General features: G+C 35.8%; 1 long non-coding RNA gene across 1 annotated transcript in view; it reads right to left on the minus strand.

The window, feature by feature from the left end:
- Positions 1-3,109: 3,109 nt before the first annotated feature.
- Positions 3,110-12,922, minus strand: part of LOC130544191 (uncharacterized) — a 177,895-nt gene continuing 168,082 nt past the window's right edge. Inside the window, exon 5 of the long non-coding RNA XR_008960264.1 lies at positions 3,110-4,101. This is a non-coding gene — a long non-coding RNA (uncharacterized LOC130544191). The remainder of the gene's footprint in view (positions 4,102-12,922) is intronic.

Here is a 12,922-nt window from a genome sequence, read left to right on the forward strand (position 1 = left end):
CTTGTATTCAGTTGCTAGAAATTTGATTATCCAGGATCAAAGCCAATGTTGATGACAGTCTCGAAACCAAGTAGGACAAAAAAGGACATTATTCTCTCTCCTCTTATTCTTTCCCTCAAAGGATGAAACAAAACCAATGTTGTTCACAACTGTCCTGATATCAATTGAAATCTGTTCACACATTATTAGATATTTATTTCTCAAGGGCAGGGATCGTACTTGTTCTCCACCATCTACTTATATCTATGCTCCCATTTTTACTTACTCTCCTAGGAATATCTGAATGGGTAAGAAAAAAATCCTTTTTCTACTTCAAACCAACTGTACACTGAAACATTCATATTTATCTAAAGTGTACCATGTGAATTAATATTGATTAGCAATAGGAGTCACTCTATTTTTTAGATGGAAAAACACTCTATTACATGTGGTAATTACATTTGAAGGAAAGAAATATGTGAAGAGTTTTTAGAAAAATATCCAGTGGATACGTGAGAAAATTCTCAACTTTAGTGTTGTCAGGTTATTCCACTAGTCAGTTGTAAACAAAAGACACACATACTGAGATCAGTAGGGAAACTCGAGCATACAATGTGTGTCGGGTCACCTGGCTGGGTGGGGGGGAGTATATTCCTCTTGGATTTTTCTCAGCATAATTTTGGTGTTTGAATTCAGTGAACTGTCTCTGGTCCAGTCAGGTCTCTGGGGTCCAATCCAAACCTGGGCATGAACACTAAATGTCTATCCCCTCTATAGTTCAAACTCAACACAAAGGTTGCCTCTGCCTGAACTGTATCCATCATCCCCTCTTCCAACTAAAAGAAGAAAAAAAAAGTCCCTCTTCTGTTTGAATTACTTCCATGTCTCCCACAGACATTCTTAAACTACCATCTGGAACACCTGCTGCAACTCACTGATACTGGGTTTAGGTTATAGAGTATTTTTCAAAGTGAGTTGATGAAAATTTTTCAATATGCATTTTGACAAGCTTGAACAACTGTGTTTCCCCATGCATTCAGATCTGTTGCTTCTCTACTAGTTGGTTAACTTCCCTAGACAGGAAAAAAGCGAAACAGGGAACACAACAAACATAGGCATGCTCTCACCTAGTGTTCCTGCAACCATAATATTGTTACTCTATGGTGCTGCTCACATCCACGTAACGCAAGTGTTTTGTTTCTAAGATATATGGCCCTTTTGCAATTTATCATTCCATCTAATGAAGGACAAGGTTTGCATTATTACTGAAAGTCCCCAAAAGGCAATTCCCAAATTCAGTTAAAATATTTCTTTTCAGATAGTGCCACATTCCAGTATTTTTATTCTACTTAAACAGGAAGATGAAATTACCAATTTTATTTTCCTTTATTTTCCCTTCTCATGGTCACCTACTTCCTGAGGTGAGGGGTGGGATGGGCAATATGGTAAATTAAGAAGAATATCTTTTTAACAGAAAACTAGAATTCTAAGTTTGGACCATTCAATATAACCATTAACTTGAATAAGCTACATAAATTCTTAGTCTCTATTTCCACATCAACAAAAGTATTATGGGGTTGGGTTAGATTTTTTCGGAAGGATTTTTGATGCTTAAAACTATTACCCCATAAAATTAAAATTTGATTAAAAAAAGACGAAAATAAAGAATCTGGATACAATAGAGATCACAAGTATATGACTTATCTATCCATGTATGTGTATATTTATTTATGTGTCTATTTATACCTTCACGTTGCAAAAAAAATGAGGTAGCTTACTTTGAGCCAACAAGATAAAAAAAAATTTGTTTTAAGTGAAGTGATGTAATCTAGAAATAAGAATAGCAAGGTAGGACACACTCAGGTTCACTGAATAAAATAATAGAAAACAATGGAGACCAAACGCAAGGCCTCAGATTTAATCTATTAGTGTCAAGGATAGTAACAGAAGTAATTAATCCAGAGCTAGCATATGACAGTGGAACAGTCTACCTAGGTCAATCCAGAAATATCTCTTAGAAGGATGAAGAACTAGTATTATATTTTGCTGCTTGGACACCCTTAAGCCTAAGGATATAAGTACTATGGAAAAATAAAACACATATGATATGATGATACAAAGCATTTACTATAGTAATATAGAAGTTATTTCCACCAAAGTGGTCTATAAGCTGGTCAGTCAGGAGGAAGATATGGGACATGCTTTCTTAACACAGAGCACATGCAAAGTAGAAATGGAGAATTTCAAATAGCTATATGTATTTCTGACACCTCATCTTGATAAACTCCTGAAACCTCTTTGATTTTTGTCTTGATGGACTTTTTGCCTATCACACAGTAAAAGCAACAACAACAAAAAACCAGAATGACATCAGTTTGTAAAAATGTATGGTACCAATAGTGAAAACACCTTTTAAAATTACATTCAGAACAACAACAACAAAAAAAATTAAGGAGCCTTAATACTAGTGACATATACATATAACATTAAGAGACAATAACAAGGTAGCATTTCTTAATTATACTTTGTTCTATATTCTCTATTCAGGAGAACAGTCTTCAAATTAAAAAGGCATTCATATCATTGTGGTTAAAAGAAAGAAGTTTCTCTTCCCCAGATTCTTCTGTCAGTATTAACTGACATAATATACAGATCAGTCAACAAAGGCTCTCTCTCCATAAGCATAGGCAACATGGGCTCTGGAAGCCTGAGGTGGCCCCCAGTCAAAGGACAGTTGCTGGTTGAGAAGCAGAAAGTGCACCTGTGACCAGTGTGCAGGGATTTGGAGGATGGGGGCTGAGTCCTGACAGAAGCTGCTCTATCCCTCAAAGGAGATCTTCCCTCCCATTGCCTGGGACCTATTTGTTTCAGCAGCCTCACCAGCCATTTGAAGACTATAAAGAAAGCAGACATTATTAAATCTGAGGATGACTCAAAAAGGCAGGAGGAATAGCAAATAAGTTAGATCCAGACTAGAGAAAAGCGTGGGTGATAGGTTCAAACTAACAGAATGAAATTTGAAGGAGATAAATACAAAGCCCTCCCACTTACCCTCAAAAAAATCACCTGAATAAAGTAATGTATATAGAAATGTATAGTAATGTATATAGAACAGTAATGTATATAGAAAAGATGACAGCCTTATAGTTGACCACAAGTTCAGTATATAGTCATATGGACAACACATTCACACAGAGGACACTGAAGAACGGAGGCTGCTTAACCAGATGTGGGATGAATTAGGAGAAACTGAGTTGAAAGGGGGATTATATTGATTCCATGATGCTCTAGAGGAAAAACTAAGAATGAAGAGTGGAAGTCAGAAGGCAGATTCTGGCTCAGGATGAAGAAGAACTTTTGAATCTCTAGAGCCAGACAAACATGTCTTCTGAGGGTGTGAGCTCCCAGGGCTTGGAGTTATCTGAGCTGAGGCTGAATGAAATTCTGCAGAGATATCAGGGAGGGGATTTTTATATGGGGTGAAAGAAAGATGAAGTTTGGACTGAGAACGTCCCATCCTCTTCCAACTCAATTATTCCATGATTCTGTGAATTTAGTTGGTGATTTTTCAATGAAATCGCTAACAGACGGGGCACCTGGAAGCAGAGTGAGAAAGGCCACAGGGCCTGGAGAGCCTCTTAATGGATATATAAGTCCTTGAATTATGGAAATTATGGAAGTGGAGATATTTATTAAGCACCATTCAAAATTCCTGCTCAATTGGAAGGTAATGGGAAAGATTTGCTACTCTGGAAACACCCATCCTATGACCAAGCAAAGAAAGCCAAGGAGAGGAAAAGACTTGGAAAACCTCCTTACTGAGAAAAGGGGAGTAAGAGGAAAGAAAACACATGACAAGAAAGGAGAGATATTGTGCATCTTCTCACCTTTGTTCACCCCTATTTCCTACTTACTGTTGTTTTGGATGCTTTTAATTTCTACTCTTCTGGGTCCAATCAACGGCTGACCACATCTGTTCAATTGGAAGTATACGTCATCTTGGTTTTGGAATATAGGCAAGTATGCACTTAGTTTTTCTCCAAGCCAAAAGGTTGCTCAATGTTTAAGGCTTCTGCCGGTGGAGAGCCAGGAAACATGGGACAATTGTATCAGAAGAGGGAGCTGTGCAATAGGGAAGATTAGATTGTTGTCATTCCACATGCCTTTGGGCCATTTTGACGACCTTTTCAAGAGGGGGTCATCCCACCCAGAAAGCAGAACCTCACACAAATTATAATGATATCTTTATACTTCATCTATGAAACTTCTTTCCTCTAAGATCTTGAAGTGCTTCATCTAATTAACAAATTAATCTTTACAAATTCCCAGCAAGACTACAACTATCAGTATATTCACTTTACATACGAAGAAATCTGGAAGTTGACACATAAAGCACAAATCGAAGAATCTAGAAAGGAGAAAGGGAGTCTCCTGAACCCATTTCAAAAGCCATGTAATAGACTGTGAACACAGTTTCCTGAACAGAGTTTAGTAGAACTGATGAACGCGAAACAAATACATTACAGGCCTTGGATAAAAATTTAAAGTCAACTGAAGAAATTTTGGAATTACAGTAGAATTACCTAATGCCCATTCCATTTGGCAGAGGGAACTTTAAAACTTACTGCAACATAAGTCTCCAATGCTCTGGCCTCTTAGATAAAGGATATTTAAAACTTAACTGATTATTATCTTCTCTGGGGGTAAACTCCCCAGCCTAGTAAGTATTTAGGTCCATGGTATTTACAAATATCCTTGTTTGAGGCACTGTGGCCGTTTTTTATGTTTAAACACACATACATACACACAGAGTAATTAGTTGTTGGAAGTAAAAAGTCAGTTGGTGTACTGTACGGCTTGTACATTAAATCTTTTCTCATCTCACTTCAGATTCAGTGGCAAAATAGACAGGCAAATGATTTACATGGAATACATTTAGAACATTCTTGCAACAGAAGAGAGGACATGTGTGGTGAGAATGAGATCGAAAATGGGGAAGTACACACATTCAAATATTCGCCACTTAGCTCTGTGGCTCTTGGTGGATATGGTGCTTTGGGGCAAAGGAGACAGAATGATAGACCAAATAACTTTTCAAGTTGGATGAGCATGATAAAAAGATAGCAGACCAGTGAATTTACTATCTGCAAGGCTAAGAAAAATAGGATCAGATTATGTTTAATAAACATAAAAACTATTTTATTAGGTAAGGTTGGGCAAAAATGCTTGGAATCCAATGCTCACTTGCTCTTCTGCTCTCTTTCATGTGGAAACAGACTGAGGAAATCCTAGATGAAAAAATACAAACCCAGAAATGACCTTTCTGGTTATGAACTGGGACAAAATCTGGAATCAAACTATGAAAATAAAACCAGATTTGAAACAATAGAAGGCAGTGAACAACAGAAACTCCTGAGAGTTTATGATTGGTCTCTTTAGAAGTGTTAGATTATGGAGGTCATTTGCACTTAATGTGCTAGGAGCTTGTTTCATGTCCATCAAAAATCTTTGCTATTTAACTATTGTAAATAAAGAATACAAACCAAAACAAAGAACTTTTGAGCCCATTGAGAAGTTCTAGATACATAAAGTTGGACTTATAAGAGGAGTAATTATTTCCCATGCAAAGTTCAGATGCAAAACATGTAAACATGTAGTCAGTCACTAAGTACTAGGCATTTGCTGAGTGTTGACTATGCTTTCAGTATTGCATGCAACTACGATTCTTAAACATTGGAGCTAATTAGAAATTATCTGGAGAATTTGCCAAAAGCTCAGATCCCTAGCCCTAAAAATTCTATTGGTAGGTCTGAGGTAAGGCCAATATATCTACATGTTAATCAACACCCTAGGCTATTCTGATGCAGACATTCTTTTGACCAAATTCTAAGACTCACTGGGTAGATCAAGAGTACAGTCTGAGTCAGGATCTAGGTCTGCTTCTTACAATGCCCATTGGACTCAAGCTTGGTTTCTTCATCTTTGAAGTGGATGACATAATGATTTTGAACTTCTAGAATTGTTATGAGGTCATATATGTAAGGACCAGACACATGATTAGTGCTTAGTAAATGTTTATTCTCCTCCTCTCTTATTAGCTCTGCTGCTCTATGGAGAACTAAATGAGGCAACATGTTCATTTCCTGTCCTTAAGATACTCCTGATATATTCAGTGGAACAAATTAATTGCCCTAAAGATATGAGGAACTTTTATTTCCCACTTATTTCAATTAGATTGCAATAATCTCATCAAAAAACAAATGAATTTATATTCAGAATGAAATATCTTTAAGACATGCCAATAAATTGCATCTCCAAAACCTCCAGATATTGATTGTATTTGTCAAAGAAGCTTTCTGTCCTTTTGGTAATATGAAGTAGACAAAGAACAGTAGAGAATTGCTCCTATACGTATATTTTTCCCCAGGAAAGTATGGAAATTAATGCAGGCTACATTGTTAAGAAAGTGGTCCGATTTTTTAAAAATTGACTTTATTGAAGTATAATTTTCCTAGAATAAAACAGACCATTTTAAGTATACAGTTCCATGAATTTTGACAAAGGCATATAACTAATCAATGACCTAGCTAAGATACAGAACATTCCCAACATTCTATAAATTTCTCTTGTGCCCCTCTCAGTTAATCCACATGTTAGAAGGGTGTGCTAATCTGATCTATTGCACCATAGATTAATGTTTTCTGGTTTAGATTTGGTTTCTTTTGCTCACGTAATATTGGTGAAATTAATCCTTATTGTTGCAGATGCATTTTTATTGCTGAACAAACAGTATTCTGTTGTAGAACTACACCACAATTTGTTTATTCATTAACCTGCTGATGGGCATTTGGATTACTTTTAATTTGAAACTTTTAGGAATAACACTGCTATGAATATTCATGAACATTTTGTGTATGTATGCATTCATCTCTCAGAATAAATTACAGGTCATATGGATATATATACATTCATTTTCCCTTAGAAATGAAATTACTAGCCATATGATACTTACAGTTTTAACATTATAAGAAATTATTTCCCAAAGGCTTTAATATGAGAGTTTCAGTTGTTCCACAGCATCTCCACTTACCAGTCTTTTTAAAAGTCATTCCAATAAATGTGAAATAGTATCTCAGTATTTTGTTTTAAGGGAGAGAGGCGGGGGAGGGGTAGAGAAAGAGGGAGTGGGAGAGAATCTGACACAGGCTCCACACCCAGCAGGGAAACCCACAAGGGGCTTGATCTCACAACCCTGAGATCATGACCTGAGCTGAAATCAAGAATCGATGGCTTAAGCGACTAAGCCACCAGGTGCCCTCAATATGTTTTTAATTTGTATTTCTCTAATGACTATGGACTCAACAAAGCTGAGTCATTGTTGAATGTTGAACATCTTTTCATGCACTTATTGGCTGCTCCCATAACTCGGTGAAGTGTCTGTTCAAATATTTTGCCCATATTTTAAGCGGAGATGGCTGTATTCTTATGGTTGAGATTTTGTTATATCTTGAGTACAGGTCTTTTGTCAAATTTTTTTTTTAATATTTTCTCATCGTCTGTGGTTTGCCTTCTCATTTTCCTAACAGTGTCTTTTGAAGAGTAAAAGTTTATCATGACTAGGTATTGGATTTTGTCAGATCCTTTTGAATACTTATTGAGAAAATTACATGGCATTTCTCCACTATTCCTCGTGATATATTACACTTGAATGTTGGAACGACCTTGGATTCCTGGAATAAGCCACATTTAGTCATGATATGTTATCTTCTTAAAATGTATTACTGGATTTGATTTGCTAATATTTTGCTAATTGTTTTGTATCTATGTTCATAGGGGACATTATTCTATAGTATTCTTTTCTTCAACTTCTTCGTCACATTTTGCAACCAGAGTTATGCTGGTCTTACAAATTCATTGGAAAATGATACCTCCTCACCCTCTATATTTTTAAAGAGTTTTGGTGAAGTGCTGTTATTTTCTCTTCAAATTTTTCATGAAAGTCACCAGTGATACCATTTGGGCCTGGAATTTTCTTGATGGGAAGTCTCCTTGATTACAAATACAATGTATTCAGTAGAGTTGAGGCTATTCAGATTTTTTATAGCATCTTCAGCTAGGCTTGCATGGGGTGTTTTTCAAAGAATTCATCTATTTTATTAAAGTCAATTAATTTATTGGCAAAAAGTTTATAATATTCCCTTATTATATTTTTAATATCTGTTGGATCTGTAATAATATTGCCTTTTTCATTAGTGGCAATTTGTGTTTTAATATTTACTTTAACTCCTTCTACTGACATTTTTCTAGACTTATCCTTTTTTATTCATTTTTTAGTGGTTGCTCTAGAGATTAAAATATGTATTCTTAAATGACCACAGTCTACTTAAAATAAATATTGCACTATTTCATGCTTCACACTTTAAAATTTCAAAAATACAAAAAACTTACAATAGTGAAATTCCGTATCCCTCCTGTTACAATAATATAGTTTAGCCTCTCACACATTAAAAAGCTATATTATTATTATCATCATCATCAAACAGTAGGTTGTCTTTAAAAGAAATTAAGAAAATAAATAAAAATTAAAAACAAAACAAAATACATGTCCTGTCCTCTTCCATTTTTTCTGTACTTCCTTGATCATTTCTTATAGCTCAGTTTTCATGGCAATGAATTATCTCCATTTTTATACTTATTTTGAAGATTATTCTCACTAGCCATAGAATTCTTGGTTGCCTTTTTTTTTTCTCTTTCATCACTTTAAAAAAATTGTTCCATTATAGTCTGTGATGCATTGTTTCTGATGATAGGTTACCTATCATTTCTACAGTTTTTCCATTGACTTTAAGGTGTCTTTTTTCTGTAGCTTCTTTTAGAGTTCCTTTCTTTGATTCAGCACATTGCTGTGATGTATGCAGTGTAAGCCTTGGCCAAAGGTCCAAGGTGAGTCAGCGTTTAAGCTTCTTTGCTCCCCTCCCTCCACTTACCCCTTGCGCACCTCTCCTCCATGTTCATCTGCCCTGGGAATGTCAGTCCATAAGTCATCAGGAATTTTTATCTCTGCTTCCTTCACTCAGCATGACTGCAAATCTTTGGGCTTCCTTTACCTGTGTGCTCTTAGGCAGTTAGCAAGAGCAATGATGGGGCTTGACATTATGTGTTCACTTTCTCCAAGGATCACATTCCCCAGGCTGCTTGATGTTCAGTGCCTAAAAACAGCTTCCTCAGATAATCTGACCAATTTTATAGTTGTTTACAATGGGAAGGCATGTAAGGTCTCTGTTAACTACCATGGTCAGAAATGGAAGTCCACTGCCAAAGACTGATTCAATTTCCTCTATCACATCAGATATTAGGGAAATGCATAGAAGGATGTATGTGCATCTGCACAATTACGTAATTTTACTACTTCTGTGCTGATAGCGCTTACGAGCAATGACATATCATTAGCAACAAGCATCCAGTACCCAAATTTTGGCTTTAAATACCAATGGAAAAACTTCTAAAAATAATAAGAAAGATAGGATATAAATTTAACTGTGCTTGCTATATAAAAACAATAGTCAATTATAAAATATAATTGAGTAGAACTTCCCATTTGTAATAGTAACAAAAAAATACCTAGGCATAAATATAACAAGGAATGTTAAAAACTGTATAATAAAAACTTTAAAACTGTATAGAAAGACATGAAAATCGACTTGAATTAATGAAAAGCCATACCAGGGTCTTGCTTAAGAAAATTTAACATCAAAAAGATGCAATTCTCCTTGAGTTACTTTTTAAATATTCTAAGACCACAATTAAAATAGTGACCTTTATTTTTTTGTAGTTAGTCCAATCTTTCTAAATCAATAAGGAGGAAATAATCAAAGAATAGGCACAGAATGGCATTCTAGTGTATTTTTCCCCAAGAACTGCATGAATCATTGACCTCACAAATATCATATTCAGTAACATTCTTCACCTTACCTTGAAATCTTTACTTTTTAAAGCTCATGGCAGGATGTTAAGAAAAAAAAATTATTTTAAAAGTGGTTGCAAAAAAGAAGGGGAAACAATATGTGTTGTTTTAATGATTTGATATGTCTCTATGAACCACCCTAATGGTATGCTTTGAAGTGGAGGTAGAAATTAATCTAATTAAATTAATGTAGCTGTATGAAGAGAGCCAGAAACTGAAGGCAAAAGAGAGAGGAGAACCATTCATTTCATCTGATCAAATATGAGCTGCCTATAGAGGTACTTGAAGGATTGGATATCCATATATGGGACTTCGAGTCACCAAAGGGGATATGGTGGTGGTCCTAGGACTGTGCCAGAAATGAAAGTTTCCAAAAGGGCCCAAAAAAAGGATATGGGAAAGTATCAAGTTACATGTATTCTGAAGTCAGTCATGTTCCATATTTTACTATTCTCCTCCACCAACATCGTCTCATTTTATTATTTATCAAGCTTTCTTTGGCACAGATGGGGTGTGGGGTGGTGAAAAAAATAGAAATTTTCAGTGAGAAAATAATCAAGTAATATTATTAACAATTCAATTCACTTTAACAGTGAAGAATGTTCTAACTTATGTAAGTCCAAAACAGCTAAAAATTGTGTTGGAAGTTATTATGATTTGGAAAACATTTTTTTTTCTAAATCAAAAATATGACTTCCTTTTACTCATATATTTTTTTTTATTCAGACACATAGAAATCTTCATCAAAAAGCAGAAACCCTGAAGATTTATTTAAGCAGAAAATTCTGGAGCATTTCAGTACATTAGTACTGATTTTAACCAAATGATTCCATTTGTATCCAATGCCAGCTTTATTTACAAGAGATGATCCACAGATACCAAAGAGCAGTCTGTTTTGCCCCCCCCCCCCCCAACACTCTGTTCACCTCTCTGGTGAAGGGATTCTGAACCACTAATTCAGCACTGGGCAGGATGCCAGAGTTCAAGGGTTGGCCAGGAAGGATGGGAACCCTCCTTAGATCAGGGGCTCCCAGTAACGAGCAAATGAAAACAAAGGAAAATGAGAAAAGGGTGGAGGTTGGCTGTGAGTTGCTGACTTTCTGAGTTTCTATTTTAGATCACTTGAATGGAATCATTAGGGCGGATGCCATTTCTACACTATTATGAAGGTCACCAGAAATGGGATTTGGCATCTTGCTTCTCTTTCCACCTCAGCAAGTCCTACGCTAAAGCTTAACCAGAAAAAGTGCTTTAGACCCTATTGTGAAAACATTATCTAAAGGTGTAGCCTTACACTGCACTCTGCCAGCAAACACAGAAAAATGAGCATAATAAAACCTTAGATAGTTCAAGATCATTTGGGGCTCCACTGCAGAAAATATTTAGCATATTAAAGCCATTGTTGTAGAATGTTAAACTCTTCTCTTTTGCCTTTACTGAAACTACATTCTTCATTCTTACTGTTTATCTTCTTTGATGTTTTCTCTATGTTCTTGCTGTTTCCAGACCCTCATCACATGTATCCCCCAAAGGACATACTTTTCTTTCTCCCTTTCTTTTTTTCTTTTCTTCTTTCTTTCTTTCTTTCTTTCTTTCTTTCTTTCTTTCTTTCTTTCTTTCTTTCTTTCTTTCTTTCTCCCTCCCTCCTTTTTCTTCCTTCCTTCCTTCCTTCCTTCCTTCCTTCCTTCCTTCCTTCCTTTCTTTCTTTCTTTCTTTCTTTCTTTCTTTCTTTCTTTCTTTCTTTCTTTCTTTCTTTCTTTCTTTCTTTCTTTCCCCTTGTCTCGATATCTCCCTGGATCTCAGCTTTCACTTCTACATAAATTGTTTCCAAATTCACACTCTGACCCTGACTCCTCTTCTGAGATCCAGACTCATATTTCCAACTAGCCGATATTTTAATCTATGTGCCCTTGCCCACCTAGATGAACCTTGTCCAAACAACTCAGGTGAAACATTCAGGCAATGTTCCTTTTATAAAAAGTGTAAGTATGTGGCTACAGATGCTTTAAAATGGCTTTTATAATCATAATCCAAGTGTCTGCAACCTGAATGCCCCCAAAGCTCCAGACATCTGAAATTCTTTGATAATCAAAGGGGAGAAGGCTGAAAGTCTCACACCATGTAATGTCCCTCCTGATATCTCCAAGGATTCTTGAAGAAAGGGAACAGGTGGGATGGAATGGGAGGTTATATTTCCACTAGCCACCTCTCCTAGTCGTCTTGTGTCCAATTTCCTGCTTTGATTAAATTCTGAGTCTTAAGGGCTTCTTTCTTCTTTATGTTGCACATATGCCAATGACTCCCAGATTGATCTCTCCCTTGAGCTCTGTAATAAATTTCCTAAATGCCTTTTCAACACTCAACTTGGATATCTGATAAGCATCTCGCACTTAAAGTACACAACACTGGACTTTCCCCCACCCCACACCTGTTTCTGTAATTTTCCTCATCTCAGAAAATGGTACTACCATTCGTCTAATGCTTTGAGCTCAAAATCCAGGAGTCATCTTTGATTTTTCTCTCTCCCAAATACCCAGTAATCTATCCACTCTATTTTCAAAATATATATTGAATCCAACAATTTCTCACCCCCTCTGATACTGTCATCATCTCTCATCTGGACAACAGAATAGCCTCTTAGTGTCTATTGTTTTACTGTTTCCATGCTTGCCACTGTACATTCTAATTCTTCATAAAATCACCATGATTGTCCAAAACAAGACAAATTATGTCAGTTCTTAATTTTAACCCATCTAGTGCACCTCCTTCAAACCCTTTAGCATAGTTAACAAGTCCTCTGTGGTCTTCCTCTCCTATCATGTTCTCCCTTCTTTCTTTTTTTTTAAACGTTGTTATAAATGATTACATTTGTTATTTTAACCATTCTACATAAAGATTAATTTATATTTTAAAAATTAATAAATATAAAGGCTAATAAACTTCCACGAAACTAAGAGCAAATTGTTCAGTTTTTTAATA

The sequence above is a fragment of the Ursus arctos genome, unplaced genomic scaffold (genome assembly GCF_023065955.2).
Source record: "Ursus arctos isolate Adak ecotype North America unplaced genomic scaffold, UrsArc2.0 scaffold_2, whole genome shotgun sequence".
Classification (NCBI taxonomy): domain Eukaryota; kingdom Metazoa; phylum Chordata; class Mammalia; order Carnivora; family Ursidae; genus Ursus; species Ursus arctos.